At 37.7% G+C, this 27,777-nt stretch overlaps 1 long non-coding RNA gene across 7 annotated transcripts; it reads left to right on the top strand.

Moving 5' to 3' along the window:
- Nucleotides 1-27,467, top strand: LOC144975430 (uncharacterized). 7 transcript variants are annotated; one of them, XR_013645918.1, is made up of 6 exons: nt 83-97; nt 7,874-7,907; nt 9,191-9,363; nt 16,252-16,360; nt 18,382-18,578; nt 24,649-27,467. It is a non-coding gene; the product is annotated as an uncharacterized LOC144975430 (long non-coding RNA). The 7 variants fall into 7 exon arrangements; XR_013645914.1 differs by lacking the exon at nt 7,874-7,907 and having other exon boundaries at nt 1-97; XR_013645920.1 differs by lacking the exons at nt 83-97; nt 7,874-7,907 and adding an exon at nt 7,206-7,557.
- The last annotated feature ends 310 nt before the right edge of the window (nt 27,468-27,777 follow it).

Raw genomic sequence — 27,777 nt, 5'->3', positions numbered from 1 at the left:
AATCTCAAGATGGCGCCATTAGTAGGCATCAAATACGAGTCAGGGGAAAAAATTAATTTCCCCTGCTCGGAGGCAGAGTTTGTTCTCCTGAACAATGGTGAGCTTGATGTATTATTTTGTTGTTGTTGTTTATATCTTGTTTAATGCATCCTCTAGTTGATTGGCACTATTATTTTAGTCGGAATACTTTTGCTTTCGCCGTAGCCGTAGCCGTAACCAATGTGAATGGGATTTTTAGTTTGTTTACAATTACAAGTGTCTATTTTCAAACTATAACCACACATCACATAGTAGCGAAAGGAATAGCTCCATTTGTGTATCGGTAGTAAAGAGTGAAGAATAAATGCTCTAATCTATGGAAAAAGCTGAGTTCTTTGAGATGTTATTGGATTGAATTCCCCATTAAAATTAAAAGTGTTAAAAAAAGGGCAGCCGCTGAGTCGGCGGAACCGAATCTTGTTTTCACGTTCAAAGTCGAAGTGTCGGGGGCAAAAAAAAAAAGGAAACCGCAATCGCACCTTTCATAGTGGCAATGTTTTAAAATCGATACTACCGCAAACTCAGGGACCCAAATAATTTTGGGGTTTTGGGAGGGGGGAAACTTTCTTAAAAATCTTTTTGTGGGAGGGGGGGGGGGGACTTTTTTTAATAAAAAAGTCTCTCCCCTCCCAAAACCCCTACTACTAGACTTTAAAAAAAAAAAGTTTTCCCCCTCCCAAACCCCCAGAATTATTTGGGTCCCCGAGTTTGCGGTATTACTATTACCTTAAAATTGGTTGGGTTGTATGAAAATAAAGCTGTCTTAGACAGGTTCGTAGTGTTGGGTTATTTGATCGCTTTTACTCCGATCGACGATCGAGCGCCAAGCCACGAGTCAGTGCTCGATCTCAATGCCGGAAGAGCGAGTTAGTAAAACGATCAAGCGGGTTGTGAGCTTGAGACGATCTTGACACGTGAGACGAGCTTGAGACGATCAGGATCCGAGCGAGCGGAGGGGTAACGAGTGTTTCGAATCATTTCAAATTCAAACGATCACAGTTTGCCATCCGATACCAATCGCCAACGTTTGCACACTGTAGTCTGTGGTTCTTCCACAGCCCTCACTACTTGTCAGATGTTAGTGTGTCTGGGTGGCAGGGAAATTCGTATAGGTGTATCACGCGTGTGTGACAAGACTTCATTAAACCTACTAAAGTTTGACTATCACTCACACACATACACACACACACACACTGAGGCTATTTCTATGACACACACGCATCCCTCTATCAATGAACACTCCTACAGTAGTGCGGCTATGTGGTCTAGTCATGACGTAATTATAGGTAGTACTCTAGTCGACCATGGGTCTCGTGCATTATAATGGTCTAGTGGTATGACACCCGCTTTGGGATCGGAAAGTCCTGGGTTCGAGCCTCGCGCTCGGTGCATAGTTGAGTCTTTGGACAAGGCTCTTTACTCACATTCTCTCACCGTACTCAGGTGTAAAATGAGTACCTGGCCGTTAACAGCGTTGTCTTTGTCTGAAAAATTGTAATATCGCCTAACAGGCGGCATGTCCCGTCCTACATATTAAACAGTGATGCCAAAACTCCGGTTTCACCGGAAAAAAATCCGGTCTGGAGCAAAAAATTCCGGGTTATGGGCAACTTCTGTCAAATTCCGGTGAGATTAAATTGTTCCAAGGACCCCCCCCCCCCCCCCCCTTCCAGTCACTACTAATACAACCACCACCACCACATCATCATCATCACCACTGCTACTACTACAACCACAACCACCATCACCACCACATCATCATCACTATACTACAACCATCACTACCACTACTGCTACAACCACCACCACGTCATCATTACCACTACAGCAACAACCGTCACCACCACATCATCATCACCACCACTACTACTACAACCACCACCATCACTACCTTTACTTCTACAACCAACACCACCACACTATCATCACGACTACTACAACCACCACCACCACATCATCTTCATTACCACTACTACTACTACAACCATCACCACTACACTATCATCACTTCCACTACTACTACAACCACCACCACCACATCATCATCACTACCACTCCTACCACAACCAAAACCACATCATCATCATCAGTACTGCTACTACTTCAACTACAACCACCATCACCACTACATCATCATCACTACGACTACAACCATCACAACCACTACTACTGCAATCACATCACCATCCCTACCACCACATCACCATCCTTACCACCACATCACCATCCCTACCACCACTACTACAACCACCACCACATCACCGTCCTCACCACTACTGCTACAACAACAACATCACCACACCTAACACCAATATTACAACTACCACATCACCATCCATTCCACCACAACTACAACCACCATTACATCATCATCTCTACCACCACCAACGCATCACCATCCCTGCAACTACTATTACAACCACCACAACGCCACCCCTACAATCACCAATACTACTGCAATCAGTGTTGCAAGCGCCGTAAAAAACCCTTCAAACAAATTTAGTTCAAATATCTCTCTCTCTCTCTCTCTCTCTCTCTCTCTCTCTCTCTCTCTCTCTCTCTCTCTCTCTCTCTCTCTCTCTCTCTCTCTCTCTCTCTCTCTCCTCTCTCTCTCTCTCTCTCTCTCTCTCTCTCTCTCTCTCTCTCTCTCTCTCTCTCTCTCTCTCTCTCTCTCCACACAAACACACATATACACACGCACACACACACACAAATCAATAAATTCTGTCACTGGATTAATTTTCATGTTCACCTTCCTGTATACGTGCCAATAATAGCTCATCACATATACTTTGACCTCAATCTCTCTCTCTCCACACAAACACACATATACACACGCACACACACACACAAATCAATAAATTCGGTCACTGGATTAATTTTCATGTTCACCTTCCTGTATACTTGCCAATAATAGCTCATCACATATACTTTGACCTCAAACTTTAGCCTTGTTAGTTTTTCAAGTTCATGTTTCTCTACTTATCACTACATTCACTTTGAGTACTCTCTCTCTCTCTCTCTCTCTCTCTCTCTCTCTCACTCTCTCTCTCTCTCTCTCTCTCTCTCTCTCTCTCTCTCTCTCAAAGACACATGCACACACTACAACCACCACCACATTGTCATCACGACCACTACTACTACAACCACCACCATCACCACATCATCACTACCACTTCTACTTCAACCACCACCACCACATCATTATCATTGCCATTACTACTACAACAACCACATCATCATTACTACTACAACCACCACCACTACATCATCACTACTACTACTGCAATCACCCAGACCACATCATCACTACAACTACAACCACCGCCACCACCACCATCACATCATCATCACTACCAGTACTACAACAGCCATTATCACATCGTCATCATCACTACTACTACTACTACTACTACTAGTACTACTACTACTACTACTATTACTACTACTACTACTACTACTACTACCACCACCACCAACACCACATCATCCTCACTACCACCATTACTACAATCACTACCATTAGGTTTTGGAGCTTTACTTCATTTGAAGTAAGGAAACTTTGGAGTTGTATTTGGCAATGTGTTTATATATCATAATATAGTTGTAATCAGTTATCTACTTATATCTATACAATATTTAAACACAATACCAAATATCATCCCAATTCCCTTTTTTGTATGCGGAAATTTCTCTTTCGGCATTGATATTCCTCCGAGTGGTGTCTGAAATTCCTGTGAGTCAACTTGAAAATTGGCGTCTCTGTATTAAATGTTGCTGTTGACCAGGGACCCCTTTACAAAGCGCTTTGATCACATTTAGTGGATATTGTAAAGCTCAATTTTTTAAAGTAAAACATTAGCTTTGAATATGGAATGTTTCAATTTTAGATGCCTGTGTATTCTTTGTTAGTTCCCATCATCATCATCATCAGGGGCAGCGGTACGGTCTTTGGTTGGCACCCGAAAGGTACCGAGTTCGATCACCCGCCGCTGAGTGGTCTTGAGCAAGTCACCTTGCCCTAACTAAATTTGCGACGCTGCACGGCGGCTGTCGCTTGGGTTATTCCAGTCTTCCCTTAGAATAGACCCGAAAGACGAATCTCCCCTATGGGATGAATAAAGGGAATTATGTTTAATTTATTTATCATCACCATCATATCAGCGGGATCATCATCACCACCACCACCACCACCCTAATAATAATGGATAAAATAAATATCAACACATTTCAATATAATAATCAATCTAAAATCAATCAGTGCTCCTAAAAGACCCTTTGATTTCTTTGTCTAATTCGTTCCATACTTTTGGAGTCCCGACAAAGAAAGATTTTCAGCTAACTATAGTTTATATATGGAACATTAATCAGTCGTTTATATTGGAATCGGAGTTGTCTAGCAGGTGTATTAGTTCAAAGCGCATTTCCAAGGATTTACCATGCTCAATGAACTTCACAATATTTAATTTAATTTATTCCTCCGGCACGCCATATCGACCATACACAGACCTGCCGTTCATACCGATTAATCGGTATCATACCGATTTGCAAGACCTTTTTTTCGTATTTACCGATTTCCCGATTTACTTGCCGATCGTACCGATTTCCCAATCTGCATGCCGATCGTACCGATTTCACCAAGTGACCAAGGGCCCACAGCCCTCCACCCCTCTCTTTTACGTTGCACGTTAAAATTTTCAAGTCTCGTGAACTTTGACCCGTCCCGCGATACCTCGATAGATCACATGACGTAGCGAGCCTCTTTGTGATGCCCTCACACAGATAGAAAACACACACGGTGCGTTATTTAGTTTTCATTTCCTTTGTGAAGCGACAGCGAGCTGTACTGGTAAACTACCGCGGTCCCTGGCTTCTGACTCGTTACCAAGTGCCACCATCTTTAAATAAGTTAGTAGTCCAATTGCCAGATTGGCGTTGTGCGTGCCATTTTGGGTGTTGGGGAAAAATAGGGGGGGGGGGGGGGGTGTGACGCTTTGGTTAGTTTGAGTGACAAGTGTCAAATTGTCAGAATTAGTTGAGTAGCCCAACCATTGGATAATTTTACGTCTCATACTGATTTTTTTCCCCAGATACTGATTTTTTTACAATGTCATACTGATTTCCTTTTTCGTTAAGTGGCAGGTCTGCATACATCCATTTCGTACAGTAGGTACCGATCGCTGTTTGGAGTCTTTTTGTATTAAAGCTCTTTACAATACCCGTCATTGCTTATAAGATAAGAATACATTCACACCTGAGTCAAGTGCCTTACACACGGACTTAACGTCTGGATCACAATTTTCAACAATCACTGTCACTCATCCGGCCATTGACAAGGCTTGATTTTGTGACAAGAGACACCGTACCACTGAGCGACCGAACAAATAATCACCATCTGCGCCATCATCATCATCATCATCATCCTCATCACAGCCGTAACAGCCAGCAATACCACAATCATCATCTTCGGGTCCGGTCTATCCGTGTGGGGGGTGGGGGTGGAACCTGCTAAAGTATTTCATTTTTTAAACAGAAACACGATAATCATCCTCATCATCGTCATCCATTGTCGGCATCGTTATCATCGTGTCCGAGCAATCCGTGTGTGTCTGGGTGTGGAACCTGCTAAATATTATTATTATTATCTACCTACCTAATAAAAACACACCATTCTTGTTCATTTATTTTTCAAATAATGAAATGAAAGGCACGACCTTTCCCGCACACACAAGAGGCGATGACGACCAGTGACAAATTATGGGAGGTGGGGGCGGCCGACAACTTTTGGCGCGACATAAATATGAAATGTTAAGGTGACAGCGGGATGATGGTGGTGGGAGGGGGGGGGGGTCTAAACCCTTCACCATCAACAACTGTTTGATGGTGTGTGTGTGTGTGTGTGATGCGACGAACGATCATAATCAAGGCTGCCAGACAGCCAGATTTCTTCTTGCCCAAGTGGTCAAATAGACCCCAAATAGCCAAACACCACAAGCATTCTGACTCCTTGAAAAACTCATTGGTTTTGATTGACAAAACAATCGACTACAGTTGGATAAACTTATCTTTTCATTTTTTTAAAATTAAAGATTTTTAAAAAAAATGAATAATAATAGAAAAGTGTTTCTTAGTAACCAATTTTGAACTTGGCCATCTGGCAGCCCCCATCATAACCAGCTGCAGTCAAGCCAGCCACAGATATAAGAGAGGGAGGGGTATGTGAAGTTTCCTGTGGCAAACGAGTTGCTCGTGTTTTTTTTTTCAAACGAATCACTGCTCGATGACGTCACTGACTCGAAACCCGCTCGATTTTAGAGGTCTCGATCGAAAACCCGCTCGATTTGATCGTTTCAAACTCGACTCAGCACTACAGGTTCGTCAAGCCCATTAAGAGGGTGTGATTATCCCCAGGGTATTAAGTAATATTAACATTACGTATTTAATATTAACAGAGTTATTCGACACCCGAGTCGCGCATGCGCATTTTGAGAATTAGCCACTCTCAACGACTTCTGTCGTGTGAATTTATCAGCATGGTGGTAGTAGGGCTAAATGGTTGTCTGAAGGCAGGGACTCATTAAAATGCTTAGGCTAGGGATTAAATGATCAGAACAATGAACAATTTGAATATGTAAACCCTTCATCCGCATAGAAATTGTCTAAACAAATAATAGACAGAAGAATGTCGTGTGAGCTCCTTGTTGGATGGAATCTTAATGACACGAAAGCCTAGTATGCTGAGAGGAGCATAGTTGTTGAGCTGCTTGACTCTTAATTGGAAGTTCTTGGGTTCAAAGCCCAACGGGGAACCTTATTTTTTCAATACTATTTTTTTTCCTATTTTATTATTTAAAAAATATTTTCCTTTATATTTTAAAGCTTATTTATTTATTTTTTTATATATTATTGGTCTTCTTATTATTATCATTCTATCATTTTTTTTCTAATTATTATTAATATATTATTATTACTTTTGTCTGTCAAATAGACATTGTTGTCACAATAGTTAATTTATGAAAGTCATTGCAATCATGGGGAAAATTTCTGAGCGCCACGTTTTACACCTGAGTACGGAGAGAGAATGTGAGCTTTTTCCAACATAGGTGAGCTATAGTGGGGCAAAAAGCCAGCTGTGGGAGGCACCTCAGCGAGGCACAAGTGAGACAACTTTTTTTGGCGGGTTAAAGTGCGCATGCGTCAATGCAGAATTACCAGTTTGGCAATAAAAAATATTAGTTTTAACTGGGTTTGATATTTGGTATTTTGGGAGTGTTTTGCTAAATCACTTAATTTTACCTAAATGACAGATAATTATACAGTATTATTATATGGTCAGCCAAGGTCAAATTATTACGACCGCGTGACAAACAATGAGGATTTTTTTCTTTTATTATATGCATTTTTGCAGAAAAAAAGCGATATTTATAATATTTTATCTTTTTTCCCATAACTAGTGTGGCATGTTCTATAAAAATAATCTCACAACCCTGGCATAATTTTTCTTGTACTGCCGCTGAGGTTAATATGATATATTATTTATATTGTTGTTGCTCTTTCTTTAAGTCATCCAAGGGTTGATGGGTCTTTGAAAAATGTCACTTGCTTTCACTGTGGCGGACTGAACGGTGGGAATGTGTGACATTCATTTTCATTTGGTTACGACGAGTGGGGTTTGGAGTTGGAGATGTTTGGATTGGCGTGATGTTGGATAGTGTCATATTTCAACACATAGTATTAGATTTAGATAGTCTTGATATTTTAAGTAGAAAATAGTTAGTTTTGCATAGAACACTGATATGATTCATGCTACTAAAACAGTTCATTCCTTTTCCAGATTCCAAATTATGATGGATGGTGATAGTGATAAGGTACTGGTCACTGACACTGGTGCCAGTGCTAATTTGTTTTAGTTTTATGAAGTGACTGGTTACCACAGAAACTTATAGCACCATTCTTGGCACAATGCTTGGTATCGCAATAACATTTTCAGCCAGTGAGAGCTGCTTTGATAGTTCGGTTTGTTTGTTTTTTTGTCATTGCAAAAATAGGGTTACGATAGACTTAAAAATAAAAAGTAAAAAAAAGAAAACCGATTCACATCCAGAATTTTATTCATGCCTAGATAAATCTTAAACAAATATTAATGTACAACAGACGTTTAGGTCAATAGGAAAATTATTTTCGGAAAGCTCCTACATCCCCAGTATTCATTAAAGAATTAAAGGCTGTCATTATTCCCATTGAAAATTCTTTATCCCCAGACACCTTTTTACCGGACGTTGCAAGGGATAAATGTCCCGTTCCCCCCCCCCCCCCCCCCCCCCCTTTTTTTTTTTTTTTTTTTTGAGCGAGTCTATTCTTTTCTCCCTTTTGGCCTTTTGTTCCGTTTCTGAGCATGAATTTCTTAAAATTGTTTTTATTTTTTAAAAAATTTTTTGTTTTTTCTCCTCTGTCTGACCATTTGGTCGCTCTCTGAATATTTCTGTTTGTTTACTTTTTAATTATTCTTTTTAGACACTTTTTCAGATCGGAGTGGGGACGAATTTGACAATTTGCTAGAAACTAGAAAGGAACCAAGATAGAGTTTTTAAATAAAAAAAAAGGTTGGGTGAGGATGGATGGGACATTTATCCCTTTCAACGTTCTGTAAAAAGAAGACGGAATTTTTTAAAAAGTGGCGGAACCAGGATTTGAACCCACAACGCCGATTCTGGTAAAACTTCCAGGGCAGACGACTAAACCATTCGGCCATGACACCCAATTCGAAGTCGACGCATATTGTGTATATGTAGTAACAACTGATTTATTGTTGATTAATTTTGTTTTTATAGATATTTTATTAACTTTCCTTATTTCTATGTGCATTTGGAAACATTCCATATTTTGGAATGTGGATAATTGTTTAAAAGAGCGGAGTTTCAAATATGTGTCTGAAAAGTATGAAAAATCTCTTGGGAGAGTAGAGGGCTAGGATTTAGTGAGTTAAGACTAAGATCTGGTGTTAGTAAGATTGAATCTCGCCTTTAATGGGTTAAATCTTATTGTTTGATTTTTAAAAATTACACACAGAGCGAGTGTAAGTTTTAATTTTTTTTAAATGAATTATTTACTATTGTTATGACATTTGCTGCTTTTTTATTTTTTCTTAAAGGTGGCGTCAATTGGCACAGTGGTCAATCTATATATGGTCTGTTAATTCTCACAGTCCGCAACTGCGACAAAGTCCTGGTAAACCGGTGATGTGTATTCAACATGGATGACAGACTGCATTTGGAAGCAATTTTTATTGTAACCTGAGTGAAGTTTTCAGATCCCACAGATTTGGTAAATGAAATGATTCTTATGTTACCGCAGTTATGAGAGTATTATTCTCTTTTAGACTTAAGTCAGGCCTGTAAATCTTCCGACTTTTGTCGGATTTCTGACAGTACGATTTTGCTCTATAAGTATATTTTAAAATACAATTAATAGTAAAAATATAATTCGTAACGTCAAAGAACAGAACCGATACAACAAGAAATTAAATGACTTTTATTTCGTTCCTCGAAAAAATCTGATTTTATTCCCTTTCAAATGCTGACTTTAGACTTTAGGAAAAAAATTGTTCTTTGTCGCATCAAACACAAAACAAAACTAGGCTTTCTATCAGTTAGCTATAATATTATCGTGTCACCTACACGCTCCTCTAGACGTGGATGTATTCACTGCCTGGCTACTGTGCCACAACCTGCGAGAGACGGTTGGGAAGTTCGCGCTAGTCGTCAAACACAGACCTAGTCAGTAAATAATGCACGCACAGAAGTGTGTTGGAGCTTCTCGGACCGGAATCAGGCCTATAAATCTTCCAACAAATGTCGGAATTCCGACAGTACGATTTTGCTCTATAAATTCTGACATTTAAAAATATATATATATATATATTCGCAACATCAAAAGACAGAACCAACTAAAAATAAAAGAAAAATGTTTTATTTTGTGTCTCGAGGAGAGTATTAAAAACATTTAGTCCTGTAAATTCTCAGTCAATTCGTCAAATTCAAATATTTTTTAAAAGGAAAGAAAGAAAGAATTCATGAATCGTAGTCAAATGACGTGAAGTAGTTAGGAATGTTCCACAGTGCGACGCATTGCTCAAGGGCATTTATATTTACAATGGATATATTGCCAAGGCTTCTTAGAATTGCCGTGTCTGAACACACCCAGTGTATTTTCACACAGCCTTTGTGAAATTATCTTTTCACTTTCCAACCCTGTCATGTTCCCAATGGTAGCCAATTTTAACTGAGCCGCCAAGCGATAAATTTCACTGTTTTGTCTAAGCCAAAGTTGACCACATTTACTTCGTAGAGCCTAAAAGTATGAGAAAGTTTAATGCGAAAGCCGGAAGTGCGTTATGAAGACACCTTCAAATCGAAAGTTTTATGATTGCTACAAGCTCATCTCGATTGCCTCACGTTGTACACAAACTGATTGACCGTTTCTTCACTGATTTGGGTACTTAATTATGAGAAACATTTGTAAGTAGCCTAATTAATTCCCACGTAAATTAGTTTTCTGCCATTGTTTTGCTCAAATGAGCTTGCTGTTTACTATTCATCTCGATTCTTTGGATTTTTCTGATACGATACGAAGAGTTAAATTTCACTGTTTCGTCTAAGTCAAAATTGACCACATATACATGGTAGAGCCTAAAAGTTTAATGCAAAAGCCGGAAGTGCGTTATGAAGACACCTTCAAATCGAAAGTTTTATTGCTACAAGCTCATCTCGATTGCCTCGCGTTGTAAACAAACTGGTTGACCGTTTCTTCACTGATGTGGGTACTTGATTATGAGAAACAGTTGTAAGTAGCCTAATTAATTCCCACGTAAATTAGTTTTCTGCCATTGTTTTGCTCAAATGAGCTTGCTGTTTACTATTCATCTCGATTCTTTGGATTTTCTGATACGATCCGAAGAGTATCAGTCAATTTTTATAGAGCTCATTTACAGGTCTATACTTATCTCGTCAAAGACAAAACAAACCAGACAGCATTCCATCTTGTCAATAATTATCACCACCTCCACACTACCCGGACGTGTACTTGTTCACTGTCTACTGTCTGCCCACAGACTTGTGTGTCTACCTGCATGTAACTATCTAGTGTCGGTCGCTCGCATTCGCGAATCGTCGATCACAATTCGTAGTCAGTAATCAACTAACGCACATAGTGTGTTGGGGACCAGGCCGTTTCTTTCTATTTTGCTACTGACACACACACCTCATTCCATTCTTCTTTTTTTCAGTTCAGTTCATTATCTCTATCCGGTTGAAAGTGAACCAGAAAAATATGAATGCGAAATAGATATTTTTCTTCGAATGAATACTTATATCGGAAGTTTTTACTCGTTTGGCATACGACCGATCTTCTTTTCCTCTATTCTCGCACGACCGTAGTTTTTCAGTTATTTATTAATTAAATTATTCTTCCTATTCATTATGCCTGAAGTATTTTTAGATCGCAGATCGGACTTACTTACCTTAGAAAAATGTGTTAAGAATAAATTTAAATGGTCGTGGCTTGATGAACAAGACACCAACGGCGATTTCTTCTCTTGCTATGTGAGGAAAATTGAGGCACCAGGAATGGCATTTGTGTCATATCTGGGTTGTGTTGTTAATCCACTTTTTTGGTTTAGTTGGTCTATTTCAGACCTGCCAATGGTCCCGGTAAAACCGGGATCATCCCGTTTTTAAGGTCAAATCCCGCTGTCCCGTGTATGGTTTTAAAGTCCCGATTTATGGATGGGTATCGGTACTTGATAAAATATTTTTTTAACGAATTTTTTATTTTCCGAATCAACAAGCATTTACAAATTTATCGATTATTGATAACGGAATCGATACCGTATCGGTACAATTTTTGTTAATAAATCTTATGCGAATATTGATTCTCGCGATATCGATTATTCCATTTTGATACTATATTTTGAACTGCTCGACTGTCTTCGGAGCAGAATATAAATAGCGCCAGAAGTGAATTGAGTCTCATTTTCTTGTCTTGACTTCGCCATTTCACTTCAGTTCCATTTCGGCATTATCACTACTCATTTTCGATTGTGGATTTATATTTAAGTTCTCTTTATTTTTTTGTGGCTTCAATTTCTATTTATATTTAACTATCATGGCACCTCCAGCTAAAAAACCAAAGAACATGTGTAAATTCAGGAGTGATTTCACTATGGAAAATCCATCGATCATTTCGTCGAAAAAGAGTGAACATCATGCGCATTGCACGGCATGCAAAACGGACTTTCTCATTTCACATGGAGGAAGAAATGATGTGACCAACCATGTTTCAACCAAGAAACATACAGAAGCTGCATCATCTACAAAGTCAGCTCCTATTTCATCATTCTTTTCAAGAAACTCCGAGGAAGATTTGTTTAAAAAGCAGGTCACACGTGCAGAGCTTCTTTTTGTTTTTTTTCTTATTGAACACAATATGCCGTTAGCCATTTCTGACCACGCAGGTCCATTGTTTAAAACTATGTTCCCTGATTCCAAAATTGCCCAGTCGTTCACTTGTGCACGGACAAAAGCTACTGCACTGACAAAATCTTTAGCTCAGCATTACTCTGCCAACCTCGTCACTACTCTACAGACACAGCCATTCAGTCTTGCGACAGATGGAAGCCATGATGGAGGGTCTTCACAGATCTACCCTGTTGTTGTGAGATTCTATGACAGAGTCAAAGGAGCTGTCGTGACTCAATTGCTCAGTGTTGTGGAATGTAATGGGAATTCAACTGGGGAGAATATTTTTCTGATGCTTAATAAGGTTCTAACAAAATTCTCTATTCCTTGGAAGAATGTTATTTCATTCTGCAGTGACAATGCTTCAGTGATGATGGGTGTTCATAAAGGTGTTGTGAAGTTCATCAAGGATCTTCAACCAGGAGTATATGTGAATGGTTGTGCATGCCATCTACTTCACCTTGCAGCCAAAGCTGGAAGTAAAGAATTACGGAAAGACATTGAAGGTACTTTGATTGACATATATTAATTCTTAGATAAAAGCACCAAGAGACAAAAGGAATTCAGGAGATTTCAGATCGACTGTGGTGTTAATCTGCATAAGATTTTAAAGCACGGAGCGACCCGTTGGCTCTCACTGCATACCTGTGTTACTCGCCTAATTGAACAATGGCAACCGCTTAAACTTTACTTTACTGCAGAATTTAATGCATTGAGCGATTCACAACAAAAAAGCAGTAAAAATGACAGGATCAGAAGAGTTAATAGATTTTTCACCAGTCCAACTTCTCGCCTCTATTGCCTCTTTCTGCGGGATGCCTTGCCACTGTTCACATCATGCAACCTTGCTTTTCAACAGGACTCTCCTCAAATCCATGTAATGATGCAATGTCTTCATGACCTGTTCACAGAGCTATTAATTCGATTTGTGAAGACATCAGCAATTGAAAGTGAGTCAAACATTTTTCAGATTGAGCACTGGCTTCGAAAAAATCAAGTACCGAGGGAGGAACTGAAAATTGGCAGTGATGCTAGGGCTTATTTGTGTACTCTTAAGGCAGAGAAGAATATAGATAAGTCGGATGAAGATGAGTTTCTTAAAGATGTCAGAAATTTCTATAGCTCTTCTTTAAAATACATTGTCTCTAAATTTCCTTTAGACGACGACGTTTTGAAGCATGCTCAGTTGCTAAAACATTAGAGAAAAATCAAAAATTCCTGAGGCTAGTGTTTCATTTTTAAATGATAAGTTTGGAATCGTGCCTCCAGAACACACAGATCAATTGTTGTGCGAATTTGCAAAATTCAGGATAACAAAGTTTGATGAGGATGTAACAGAGACAGACAGTGGCATGGTATCAGCCAGCTAGAGACCATGGACAGGGAGCAGAAATTTCCATTACTATGTAAATTGGCTGAGGCTGTACTTTCAATCCCCCACTCAAATGCAGACAGTGAGCGAATTTTTTCAATGGTTCGCAAAAACCATACTGAGTTTAGGTCAGCAATGTCAACAGAGACTCTCTCATCATTGATGGTGATGAAAACTCAACTGCTTGCTCAAGACTGGAAGTGTTTCTCTGTCGGCTTGGAGGATACACTCTTGAAAAAGATCAGGAGTGCTACCTCTGATTCCCTGCAGAAATAATGTTGCATCTGTGATGCAGCTTGTAAATATGTACATAGGATTCTTCGTATTTTGGTGAGTATGAATTATGTATTTTGCTGTAAAAGGTAGTTTTTTTCGGTTTGAAAATTAAAATCCCAGTTTTGCCTGTAAAATCCCAGTTTTTGGCCTCACAGGTCCCAGGTTTGCTGGTGAGAAGGTTGGCAGGTCTGCACATAGTGTGTTGGGGACCAGGCCGTTTCTTTCTATTTTGCTACTGACACACACACCTCATTCCATTCTTCTTTTTTTCAGTTCATTCCATTATCTCTATCCGGTTGAAAGTGAACCAGAAAAATATGAATGCGAAATAGATATTTTTCTTCGAATGAATACTTATATCGGAAGTTTTCACTCGTTTGGCATACGACCGATCTTCTTTTCCTCTATTCTCGCACGACCGTAGTTTTTCAGTTATTTATTAATTAAATTATTCTTCCTATTCATTATGCCTGAAGTATTTTTAGATCGCAGATCGGACTTACTTACCTTAGAAAAATGTGTTAAGAATACATTTAAATGGTCGTGGCTTGATGAACAAGACACCAACGGCGATTTCTTCTCTTGCTATGTGAGGAAAATTGAGGCACCAGGAATGGCATTTGTGTCATATCTGGGTTGTGTTGTTAATCCACTTTTTTGGTTTAGTTGGTCTATTTTCGTATCCTCGAAAAGTTCAGACAATTTTTTCACCACCCATTGACAGGCCTGCGGAAGGTTTCTCTCTATTTTGCTACTGACACACATGCATTTCTCCGTGTCTTATTTCTTTTTCCCTGTGATTTATTGGTTCAGTCTGGATGTGAAATGGAAAAATTATAATGCGAAATAATTATTTTTCTTCGAAATATATATTCTTCTTCAAATGCTCTCACACGACCTCACCACCTCCTCCTCTTCTTCTATACTAATTAATCCAAATAAACGAAGGAATCAGCGTAAACAGAGCAATTATATATATATATAGAGAGAGAGTGTGAAACATTTTTTACCGGTATGTGTGGCGTATAAGCGGAGCGTGAGATTAAGCGGAGTGGACTCTTTTACATTTTGGCTCAAACATGTTAAACCATAGAGGAGTATTATTTGCAATTGTTTCAGTGAAATATGGATAAAAGTTATGGCAAATTATGTTTCTTATGTCTTCAATCATGTAACATTAGCTTCATATTATGTTCAGGCCTGTAAATCTTCCGTCTATTGTCGGATTTCCGAAAGTACTATTTTGCTCTATAAGTGCTAATATTTTTATTCCGTTTCAAATGTCGACATATAAAAAAAAAAACAACTTTATTTGTCGCATCAAAGACAAAACAAAACGTCTATCGGTTAGCTATAATATTATCATGTCACCTACACACTCCACTAGACGTGGATGTATTCACTGCCTGGCTACTGCAAGAGAGTGTCACGAAGCACAGATTATCTTTGTCGCGAAGGAAGTTAACGCGAGTCATCAAACACACACCTAGTCAGTAAATAACGCACGCACAGAAGTGTGTCGAGTCAGACCGGAAGGTTTCTCTCTATTTTGCTACTGACACACATGCCTTTCTCCAGTTCTCATATCTTTTTCTCTATATTTTATTGGTTCAGTCCGGATGTGGGACGGAAATGAAATAATACGAAATAATTATTTTTCTTCTAAATATATATTCTTCTTCGAGACCTCTCTTCTTCTTCTTCTTCTTCTTCTTCTTCTTCTTCTTCTTCTTCTTCTTCTTCTTCTTCTTCTTCTTCTTCTTCTTCTTCTTCTTCTTTTATGAGAATTAATCCAAATAAACAAATGAATTAGCGTAAACATTGAACACAAACAAACAGGAACGAAGAGTTCTGACAACTTTTTCACCAACCATTTACAGGCCTGTATGTTATGTGTTATTTTCAATTTTTTATCTTCCTCTATTTGATAGTCAAATCGACCTCCATGATATGGCAACCAAGAGCAGGGGAAGTGTCTACTTACAGGGATACCACAATCTTGGATCTTTCCTTCACTTGATGTTGTGTTTTTGTTTTTTACTTTTTCAGCAGTGTAAGGTGCCATTTCAAGCTTTTTGAAGAAGAAATACTCTGACCATTTGGCAAAGATGTCTTTCAGTGGCTATAGATCATTCCCTTTCAAGTACGGAGCTATGAAGTGAGTAGGCTACTTTGGCAAACTGGCATTGTTTATGTCGAATAAAAAAAATTATATGAGCACCTTATGTCATATCCAGTCCTACATCTTGTTTTAAGATGCTTGTTGGCTTGGGAGCTATTGACAGGCTGTCTCTGGGTAGGTTTTTAAAATTTATTTATTTCGACCTCCCATAGTGGACGATATTGTGCTAAGCCATGGATATATTTAGACCTGTAAATTCTCAGTCAATTAACTGAAATCAGTCAATTTGTCAAATTCAAATATTTAAAAAAAGGAAAGAAAGAAGTGAAGAAAGAAAGAATTCACAAATCGTCGTCGAATGACCGTAAAGTAATTAGGAGTGTTCCATAACGCTACGCATAGCTCATGGGAGCCGTTAATATTAACGATGGATTTATTGCCAAGGCTAAGCGGCGCTTTTTAGAATTGGCGTGACTGAACACATTCCAGTGAAATTTCACACAGCCTTCGTTAAATTATTTTTTCACTTTCCAACCTGTCGTGATCCCAACGGTAGCCAATTTTAACTGAGCCGCCGAGCGATAAATTTCACTGTTTCGTCTAAGCCAAAATTGACCACAATTACAAGCTGGGGTTTAAAATTATAAAAAAAAATAAAATGCGAATGCCGGAAGTAACATCTCTAGTAGATGATGGAGACACCTTTAAATCGAAAGTTAGATTAGGATAGATTGCTACAAGCACATTCCGATTGCCTCACGTTGTAAACAAACTGGTTGACCGTTTCTTCACTGATTGAGTACCTGATTATAAGGAACAATGGTAAGTAGCCTAATTAATTCCCGTGCAAATCAGGACGTTTTCTGCCATTGTTTTGCTCAAGCCCAAGCGAGCTTGCTGTTTTGTGGCGATTTACCTTCATTTCGATTCTTTGAATTTTTCCGCTACGCCTGCCGAAGTTTCTTCTTGATAATTCACTTCCACTTAATAATTCAGTGTATTGGCCAGAAGTCATATTTATTTAAGTTTTTGTTTCTCTGTCATTTACTGATTGAAAATCAAGTTTGATCATTGCTACATTATTCTAATGTTCTCACAATGGCTGAGCTGTTCGTGGATCGCAATTCAGACTTGTCGAGCATCGATAAAGTTAAAGATGTGAGTGTGAGGAATAAATTCAATTGGTCATGGCTAGAAGTTAAAGATGATAATGGTGATTATTTTTCTGACTATGTCAAAAAAAATTCCAGAGGCAGGAATATGACTTTGATGAAGTCATCTTTACCTATATGAATGACATGCTTATTTAGCATTCCTTCTACATCAAATTATGGCAGTCATACTTCCAGTAAGAAATAACACCCACTATTTTAATGTATTGTATTTATCACTCTCCTCTCCAATGATGCCCTTATTTTTAAAAAAATAATTGAATCTTCAGTTTGTCGAAGAGTTTCAGTCAATTTTTATAGAGCTCATTTACAGGTCTATATATTTGAAAATTGACTTTCGGAGACCAAAAGAGCAGGGGATTTCAGTTCTGTTAGTTAGTACTACCAGTCTCATACATTTTTCAGCCATGAGGTTTTTAATTCTGCTAATACATTTTACAAAGTAATTAACAACTTGGCATAGTTTTAAAACATGATTATTCATCGTAAAGTGTCACTCAGTTTGTTCCAGTGGTACACAGAATTATCTAGATCTATAATTTCTTAGTCATCTGACAAATCAACCAGAAATCATCGGATAATTATTTACCAACGTCAATGTATACGACAGTAATTGGAGCATGTTCATATTATTATTACTTGTCTTTCTTTTCTTTTTTTGTTATTTACGATTAATTAATTTAAGATTTTTTAAATTATGCCCTTCTGCCACAACATCATAAGACTAAGACATGAAGATATCGTCTAGGCATTCTCTCTCTCTCTCTCTCTCTCTCTCTCTCTCTCTCTCTCTCTCTCTCTCTCTCTCTCTCTGTGTCTGTGTGTTATGTTTTATACAATTTTGATTATGATTAGAGGAGAGAATAATTGTTTTAACTTTTTCAGACCTCCCCAGATGGACAGTCCGTATGAAATTGAATTGTGGTGAGGTTGATTGCAGTCTTCCGTCCAGTCACTTACCAAGGAGGCAAATGGTTAATATTGGACTAAGCTCATGTCTGACCCTGTAAAAGCTGAAGCTTACCAGATCCAGGAGAGAGAATTTGAGAAAATACAGAGAGGAACTACCTCCTGAGGAAAAGGTACAAATGAAAGCAAAGCATGGTGAACAATTCAAAAAAGAGAGAAAGCATGTTTGAATGCTTTTGATACTTCGCTCTCTCTCTCTCTCTCTCCTTTTTAAAAAATGGGAAATGGGTGCCTCTGGTTTGTGTTGCATCTTTTTTTTGTGGTTTAAGTAACTCTAAAATTCTAGCACCTATCATGAAGAGAGAAAAAATGTTCTTCGGTTCATTGTTTCCAGTTTCACAAATGACCCTGCCACCTTGCAATACCAGAAATCTCCTTGGTTCATAGTGGAAGTCCTGGATGCAGTTTTTTATTTCTCATAGTGGATGGCTCTGTCCTCTATCACTATTTATCTTTTTCAAGCTTGCTTTCTATCTTAGTCTTGAAATGAGATTACTTCATTCTTTCCTGATCTTGGTCAGTAGAGCATACATGCTGAATCTTACGAATTTTAGACAAATTTCATGGCCGAATAATAAGTTTTATGGAAAATTACAAATTTTTAATTCTTAGTAATACTTTATGATAATATTAATAATAATAATGAGAAGAAGAACAACAACTACTACTACTATACTACTGTTATAATAATAATAATAACTACTACTAAAATGATGATAATAATAATATTGTGGTTGTTCATACACAATTTCAGAAATTACGAATTTCCTTGTCAAATTACTAAAAAATTGACATAAAAATTACTAAATTTGAAGTTTTCAATTTGGCATGTCTGGTAGAGTCAAATGTATAACTGTCGTTTTGGGAGATGATTTTTTTTTTCTTCTTGTAAATAATCTGTTATGCAGTGCAGCAGGGAAATCTCAACCGTGGGACCGGGCCTAGTTGTTCTAGATTTCTGTGTTGAGTATATTTTACAAAGCATGTGTGATGGTTAAATGCGGCATAACAGTAACAGGTGGCATAATGTGTTCTATAATATGAAAACAAAGCCAGCCCATAGCATTGCTGGTTACATACTCAGCACTTGCCGTCTTTATCTATGAATCCGCTATCTAATCACTGTCGCTTCTCATCTCTCCCAGCGCCTCTCTTCTCACCCAACCTTAAACGACTTGCATATAACAGGCATTTTAGAAACCTTTAAAGGCAAAATGAAAACAAATGGTGTAGGTCAAATTAACCAAATGCATATGGTCAATTAAAAGTTTGCACTTCCTCTTTTCTGGTTTAGCAAAATGTTGACATTTGAGTTTCAGGTTTAAGTCTGGTGTTTGCTGGGATAATACAGACCTGCCAACCAGTACGATTTAGCGTATTTTAGTGCGATTTTTTGACCCAATTATGCAGATACGATTCCAAGGGATATAGTACGATCTTTTTAAAGATATGTGATGTGAATTATGTTGATACATTTAATGCATTGATACACACATGTCGTACACCAACTTCCGTGTTTCTGAATGAATGATGCATCACATTTAGTATTATAGTTATCATTTCAGTTGCTTATATGATGCCGGTTTTCACCAATATTTTTCTCATACATTTTTTGAGGATTTGCATAGAATTATGCATATATACAGTAGAACTAGGAAATAGCGAGTTCGACGGGTCCACTCCTGATTACTCGCTATTTCCGAGTTCTCGCTATTCCCGAGTTGCCAGGAAAGGTTATAATGTTGCTGGTTATTCCCCTCAGTGTGTAATTCGAGTAAAAGCCGTCGCCCCTATTTCAATTTCTTCACAGAAGTGGCAGAATGCTTGGTTTTTTGTTGTTTGTTTTTTTTTTGTTTTTTTTTTAATTTCTTTTTTTTTTCTTTTTTTTTCCAAGTAAAATCATGACTAGAAAAAAAAACAAGAACATAGAAGTGTGTGCGTGTGCGCGCGAGTGTTTGTATGCACTCGGCATGTTTGATGAGGTAAGCAAGCGCATCACTCAATCACTGACCCATTGAAATAATGGTTCCACACTCCCCTCTCTCGCTGATCGTGTCATTCGTTAACGATGCTACTCGCTGACCGATGCTGCGAAGTGAGGCATGTTGACATGTGCTTACCTCGCGCGTCGCGTGGCACCACATTGGGTGAATAATTGACCCCCACCCCCAATACACACACACGCACACAAACCCAACCCCCACCCAAATTTGTTTCGCCTATTATGTACTACTACAGACTAGGCTACTATGCAATATTACTCGTAACGAAAAATAAAAGAAAAGAGGCTAGGCTAAAAATATTTAAATTGCCATTGTCTCGTGTTTTGCTTTACTTCGTTCGCAGTCCTAGGCTGGGGCAGGAAATGCTCGTTATTTCCGAGTTGACCTCTTTTTCATACTCGCTACTTTCACGCTAATTTTATTGACTCAAATAAGGGGAAAAAAACGGGGATTTAGATTTTACTCGCTATTTCCGAGTACGTTACTTTCATGTTCTACTGTATCAGCTTATTTTATACTTTAAATAGTCTGACATTTAAGTTTTTGCCACTTATTAAATAGAATATTCTAAGTGAAAATTTAATTGAACTAACATCTTTGACTAGCTGGTGGTTGGATGGGAGCATCACCCTTGAATCATATACCTATGATGTTCGCATGGGTGTACGATCCGATAGTGATGTCGTTTCTTCTTCTCTTTACTAGTCTATACTGCTTCTTTGGTTTGTGATTGTATTTTTGACAGGGGATATTTTTTTTTCTGTAAATCTTCTGCCTGTTTTTTCTTGGTTATTTATAGTTTAGCTTATGATATCCTTAGGTTATGATTTTGATTTACATTTGTACTATTTTTGTTAGATTGCTTGTTTTTTTGTTTCAGCGGTCTCTCATATAACCTCAATTGTGTTGGAAGAGACCTAAAGCAACAAACAAAAAAAAAACATCTTTGACTATGAAGCCTTCAATTACAAACTGTATTGCTAAAAAGCTTAAACTTCATTTAGTACATCATCATCCCTTACCATCACCACTTCTACAACCGCCATCACAGCATTGTCACTGCCACAACCACCACAACATCACTTTTACCACCACCCCCACCACAGCTTCATCATCACCACCACCACCACTAGAGCACCATCGCTACAACAACCACCATTTCTTCCACTGACACTAGCACCAATACTACCAACATGTTAAGGGTCATTTGGTTATTTCTTTGAGTGTTTCGATAGCAAATTCCTTTGATATTGCAATTTCTGAGCCTTATACTAATTTAAAATGGTCATTACTTTTTGGTTTCTCGATAAATCGATCGCCAGAGATTGCTTGAATGATGAAGGTCAGAGGCAGAGTTTATTTTTATTTTGGTTTGGTGCAAGCCTGTAAATCTTCCGACTATTGTCGGATTTCCGACAGTACGATTTGTGCTAATATATTATTTTTAAAAGTTAATAGTAAAAATAAAATTCGTAACGTCAAAGAATAGAACCAATAAAGAAGAAAATAAAAAGACTTATTTCATTCCTCGAGAAATTCAGATTTTATTCCGTTTCAAATGGCGACTTAAAAAAAAATATATTAATTTTTCGCATCAGACAAAACAAAACTAGGCCGTCTATCAGTTAGCTATAATATTATCATGTCACCTAGACGTGGATGTAGTCACTGCCTGGCTACTGTGGCACAGCCAGCGAAAGAGGGTTGCGAAGTTCGTGCGAGTCATCAAACACACACCTAGTCAGTAAATAATGCACGCACAGAAGTGTGTTGGAGCTTCTCGGACCGGAAGGTTTCTTTCTATTTTGCTACCGACACACATGCATTTCTCCGTGTCTTTTTTTTTTTTTCCCTATGATTTATTGGTTCCGTCTGGATGTGAGACCGAAAAATAATAATGCGACATAATTATTTTTCTTAGAAATATCTATTCTTCTGCGAAAGCTCTCACACAACCGCACCGCCTCCTCTTCTTCGTGTTCTTTTTCTTCTTCTTCTTCTTCTTCTTCTTCTTCTTCTTCTTCTTCTTCTTCTTCTTCTTCTTCTTCTTCTTCTATAAGAATTGATCCAAATAAACGAAAGAATGAGCGTAAACTTTTAACACAAACAGGAGCGAAGATACGCACTAGATACACATCCTTCAAAGGGGTAGGAATTGTTCTTCCTTTCATTTTACAAACTCAGAATTGGGATTTTTTTTTTTGGTACCACAAAATAAGGACCTCATTCGGGCCTGTAAATCTTCCGTCTATTGTCGGATTTCCGACAGTACGATTTTCTCTATAAGTGCTAATATATTATTTTTAAAAATGAATAGTAAAAATAACATTTGTAAACGTCAAAGAACAGAACCAATAAAAAAGAAAATAAAAGACTTTTATTTCGTTCCTCGAAAAAATATTTTATTCCGTTTCAAATGCCGACTTTAAAAGACAAGAGAAAACAAAAGCTATAATATTATCGTGTCACCTACATGCTCCGCTAGCCGTGGATGTATTCACTGCCTGCCTACTGTGCCACAGCCAGCGAGAGAGAGGTCGCAAAGTTCGCGCGATTCCTCTTCACACACACACACACACCTAGTAAGTAAATAACGCACACACAAAAGTGTGTCGAACCGAACCGGAAGGTTTCTCTCTATTTTGCTACCGACACACATGCGTATCTCCGGTTCTTATTTCTCAGTACTAACTCAGACCTTGGCCCTCAAATAATTGGGATTTTTTTTTTTGGTACCATAAAATAAGGACTTCGTTATAAATAAGTAGGGGAAAGTGACATGATTTGACTGGTCAATTGCCGTGTCAGTGTCATGTCTGTGTTGTGTCCATATTTTTGTCCTGTTGTGTCTATTTTCACGTGTTCAAAAAGTTCTGACAATTTTTTCACCAACCATTTACAGGCCTGCTCATTATAAATAAGTTGAAAGTAGGGGAAAGTGACATGATTTGACTAGTCAATTGACGTATCATATCTGTGTTGTGTTTTTTAATTAATCCATATTTTTGTCCTGTTGTGTCCATTTTCGTGTGTTCAAAAAGTTCCGACAACTTTTTCACCAACCATTTACAGGCCTGGTTTGGTGTAAGCTTTTATATAAATTTTTGTATACCGTGTACTTTTTTTTCCATATGTGCGGACAAAATACACTTTTTTGCTTTAAAAAATACACTTTCTAGGGACATAGAATACTTTTCTTCCTGGGAAGGTTGGCAGGTCTGATAATAGTCGAGGTTGGTTCTAAGATGATGTATTCTTGTGTACCACCGAAATAATTTTCCTATATAGCAGTTTCCCAATTCAGTGGATGAAAAACTTTCCTGACTTCATATCAAAATTTTCACGCATACTCTTTGAAGCCTGCAGTAAGCAAATCTGTCATCTACATTATCTGCGGCCTTAAATATCAGGGCGATCTGCAGATTTTGGCAAATTTCCCCAAATTGGTAAAATTAGGCAAATTTTTGTAAAAAAGAAGCATCGAAAACAAAATAACGAAAAAAAAGGTATGAAATTGAGGAATGTTGCAGCTTTGCCTGAGCCTAGACTCTAAACACCAAGGGAAGCTGCTCTCTACCAACGACGATCTTTCAAAATCTTGGTGACATCATTGCTCATACTTACATCTAAAGTCTAAAGTCATACCTAGTCACTTCCAACTTCCATCATGGATCGTTTCCTTCGACTAAAGACTCAAAGGACTAGTTTTCCTTTACTACAATAACTTCGGTGATGCCTAATTTTTTTTTTTTTTTTTTTTTTTTTTTTTTTTTGGAGTAGTAAAGGAAAACTAGGCCTTTGATGATTCTGAGAGAAAGTGTACGTTTGGGATAGTCTGTAGGCGGTAGGTGTGAAAGTTTGATAAATCTGATACTGTGAATGACTATGACTGAGTTGAATGTTCGCCAGAGTAAGTGTTCTATTCCACAGTGAGTGTGATTGTCTGAAATTTGGGCGCATAAATCGCATTCCGTTGCGGAAAATAATAAATGCAGCCTCCTTTCGGTGTAATAAGATGTCTTTTATATTTATTTTTCCACATAGCGTGTTAACTCGGATATTATTTTTCTGACTTTTCTTTTTCTTCTTTCTTCCTTCTTTTTTTAAATATATATATATATATAAATATAGTTGAAGATTGTGATTATCTTTTCTCTATCTTTTTTTTTTTTTTTTCCAGCTAAGGTTTGTTGAGAACTAGAAGAAAGGACCTGTGACTACACGGATGATGGAAGGAATCCACGTTGAATTTCACAACAGGAGAGGAGAGCTGACCTGTCATCACAAGAAAGAGGAAAGGAAGAGTTCCGCTCTTACATCTGGTCATCTGCTGTCCATCGTTTTAAAAAACTATTACCGGGTGGGGATCCTGACCTCCCATAGCGGGCAGGGAGGTACATACTATGTCTTCTATCCCCCTATGTCTGTTTTCTAACATGCTTTCTGTCTTTGTCTTGGAGTGAGATTACTTGGTTTTGTCCTGGTCCTGGCCGGATACCTTGGCTGGGAGGGAAACAGTCAAATGTATAGTTAGTTTTGGGAGATGATATTTTTTTTCCTTGTAAATCATCTCTCTGTTATGCACTCTATTATGTTTTATTTATGTATTATATATGTATTTGTAAACATTTGAGTGTGTTCCTCTTAGTGGGGACCTGTGCTTGTGTCTGGATGAGACTTTTAGGTGATCTCAATTTAAGTACACTGATAGTGTGCTCTTGGAATCTACATCTGTTCCCTTTTGAACCATTTCCCCTTTGTCTGCCTTATTCTTGGATGCTTTAATTGTAATTCTAGAACTTTTTACTATCCCATTTTTTCCCTTTTTACTGGCGCTGATATGACCTTAATGTGTTGGCGGGTGGTTGGATGGGAGCATCACCCTTGAATCATATACCTATGATGTTCGCATGGGTGTACGATCCGATAGTGATGTCGTTTCTTCTTCTTCTCTTTACTAGCCTATCCTGCTTCTTTGGTTTGTGATTGTATTTTTGACAGGGGATATTTTTTTTTCTGTAAATCTTCTGCCTGTTTGTTCTTGGTTATTTATAATTTAGCTTATGATATCTTTAGGTTATGATTTTGATTTACATTTGTACTATTTTTGTTAGATTGCTTGTTTTTTTGTTTCAGCGGTCTCTCATATAACCTCAATTGTGTTGGAAGAGACCTAAAGCAACAAACAAACAAAAAATTAATGTGTTGCAAGCGCCGTAAAACCCTCAAAAACAAACAAAACAAAACAAAAAACTATTAGGATCAGATTAGAAATTTCTTAATGGAAAGCATCTTATTAGGGCAACTCATCGTCAACAGGCAACTGAGCTTAATGCACTCAGGATAGCTTATATATCCTCACTGTCTACCAAAGGTTTGCTGGCTGTCCTTATAACAGTCAACAGTGTTGAGCAGTTGAAGCCACTTTGCAATAATGCAACCTTCAATGTCTATGGATTATAGTACAAGTTGCAATCACGGTGATGAATAAATGCTTCCTGAGACATTATGGTGTCCACAAGAGCAATGTGTGAAAGCTTTACAAACTAAAATAAGGAAATTTCCACTGATTGTGTTGTGTTGTGAAGAAAATTCTGTAATTCTTTTTTAGGTTAAAACAGTGTGGAGTAAAGTTTAGTGCCAAGAAAAGACAAGGCTTATCGGGCTGCAAAATAGGTTTAGAAAATTCTTAGGGGTTTGTATAGTATTTTTTCTTTTTTTTTTCTTTTTTTTTTTTCTTGAGCAGCCGAAAAACTTTTTAAGTCTTATGTAAATTCACTTATCTTCAATGCTTATGTGAAGAATGTATAAACCCCATGCTGAAGATTAGAATGTTAGGACAGTTTTGTGGAGGGAGGGGGAGTGTTAAATGTAAATGTCCTTGTAGAGATGACTGTGAGAACATGTTTATTTTTTAAATATTTCTTCGTATTTTGATCAGTGATGATAATCTTTTGGGATTTTCTTCAAAATGTTCCGCTGTTTTTGCAGTGTCGTACCTTTCTCAATGAGCACTCCTGTGGCTCCGCAGTAGATGGATGACTGGGTGGGAAATGACCTAAATGTGTTGTAAGCCCCATAAAAACATTAAAAACAAAACTAGTCCTTGGCTGGGTGGGAAACAGTCGAATGTATAGTTACAGTTTTGGGAGATGATATTTTTTTTCATTGTAAATCATCTCTCTGTTATGTCCTGTATTATTTTATTTTTGTTTTGTTTTTTTTTGTGGTTATTAATGGTATCAGTTTATTTTTTGGTTCCATTTACCTTTTTTTTTTCCACTTTTGTGTATATTGTCCTCAAACTCGAATTGTGTGATTTATTGGCGAAAGCCTAAGATTGAATAAACTTTGATATTTTAAAAATATTTTTAACATATGATTTGTAAACATTTGAGTGTATTCCTCTTAGTAGGGACTGTGCTGGTGTCTGGGTGAGACTTTCAGGTGTTCTCAAAATAATTACACTGATAGTGTGCTCTTGGAATCTACATCTGTTCCCGATTTCAGCGATTTCCCCTATGTCTTACTTTTTCCTTTAGTCTTTTTAATTGTACATCTAGAATATTTTTACTGTCCAATTTTCTTCCTTTTTACTGGTGCTGATGTGTGCCGTAAATCCCTAAAATAAAAAACAATTTAGCCTACTATGGCTGGATATGACAGTCCATTGTCGAGTACTTTACTCCTTCAAATGCCAATTTTGGTTGGCAATTCTCTGTAGTGACTTTTTTTTTCTGGTCTCAAGAATGTCATTATTGAGATGTACTGTATATACATTGTCTCATGCGTGGTACTTTGCGGTTTTTTCCTCGTATTAAATGTTATGCTTACTATAATATGCCACATGAATTTGTTTATTGGTTGTGTCGAGTATCTCAGATATGTAGTCTTGTACGTTAAAATGATACTTGAATTTGTCATGTTTTTTTTATCCATGATTATTTCTGTTGATTCCAGTTGTTTGACCTGAATAAAATTATGATGATAGCTCTATCATTCCTTGTTTTCTTTGATGTTTCATTTTTCTTTCAACACTTACAATGTCGTCAATGGCCATATGGGCAGATCACTTGCTGTGTTTTCTATCCTCCTATATGTTTTCTGTGTTGCTTTATATATTTGTCTTGGAATGGGATTACTTGGTTTTGTGCTGGAATCCTTGGCTGTGACTAACAGTGTGAGTGAAACAGTCAAATGCATAGTGTTAGTTTTGGGATGTGATTTTTTTTTTTTCAATGTAAATCATCTCCGTTATGTACTTTTATATTTTGGTTTGAATATATGGAACCTACATCTGATCCCTATT

Source organism: Berghia stephanieae, chromosome 6 (assembly GCF_034508935.2).
Source record: "Berghia stephanieae isolate SIO BIC M18660-M18661 chromosome 6, UCSD_Bste_1.3, whole genome shotgun sequence".
In the NCBI taxonomy this organism is placed as follows: Eukaryota; Metazoa; Mollusca; class Gastropoda; order Nudibranchia; family Aeolidiidae; genus Berghia; species Berghia stephanieae.
This window is presented reverse-complemented; position numbering and strand designations above follow the sequence as displayed.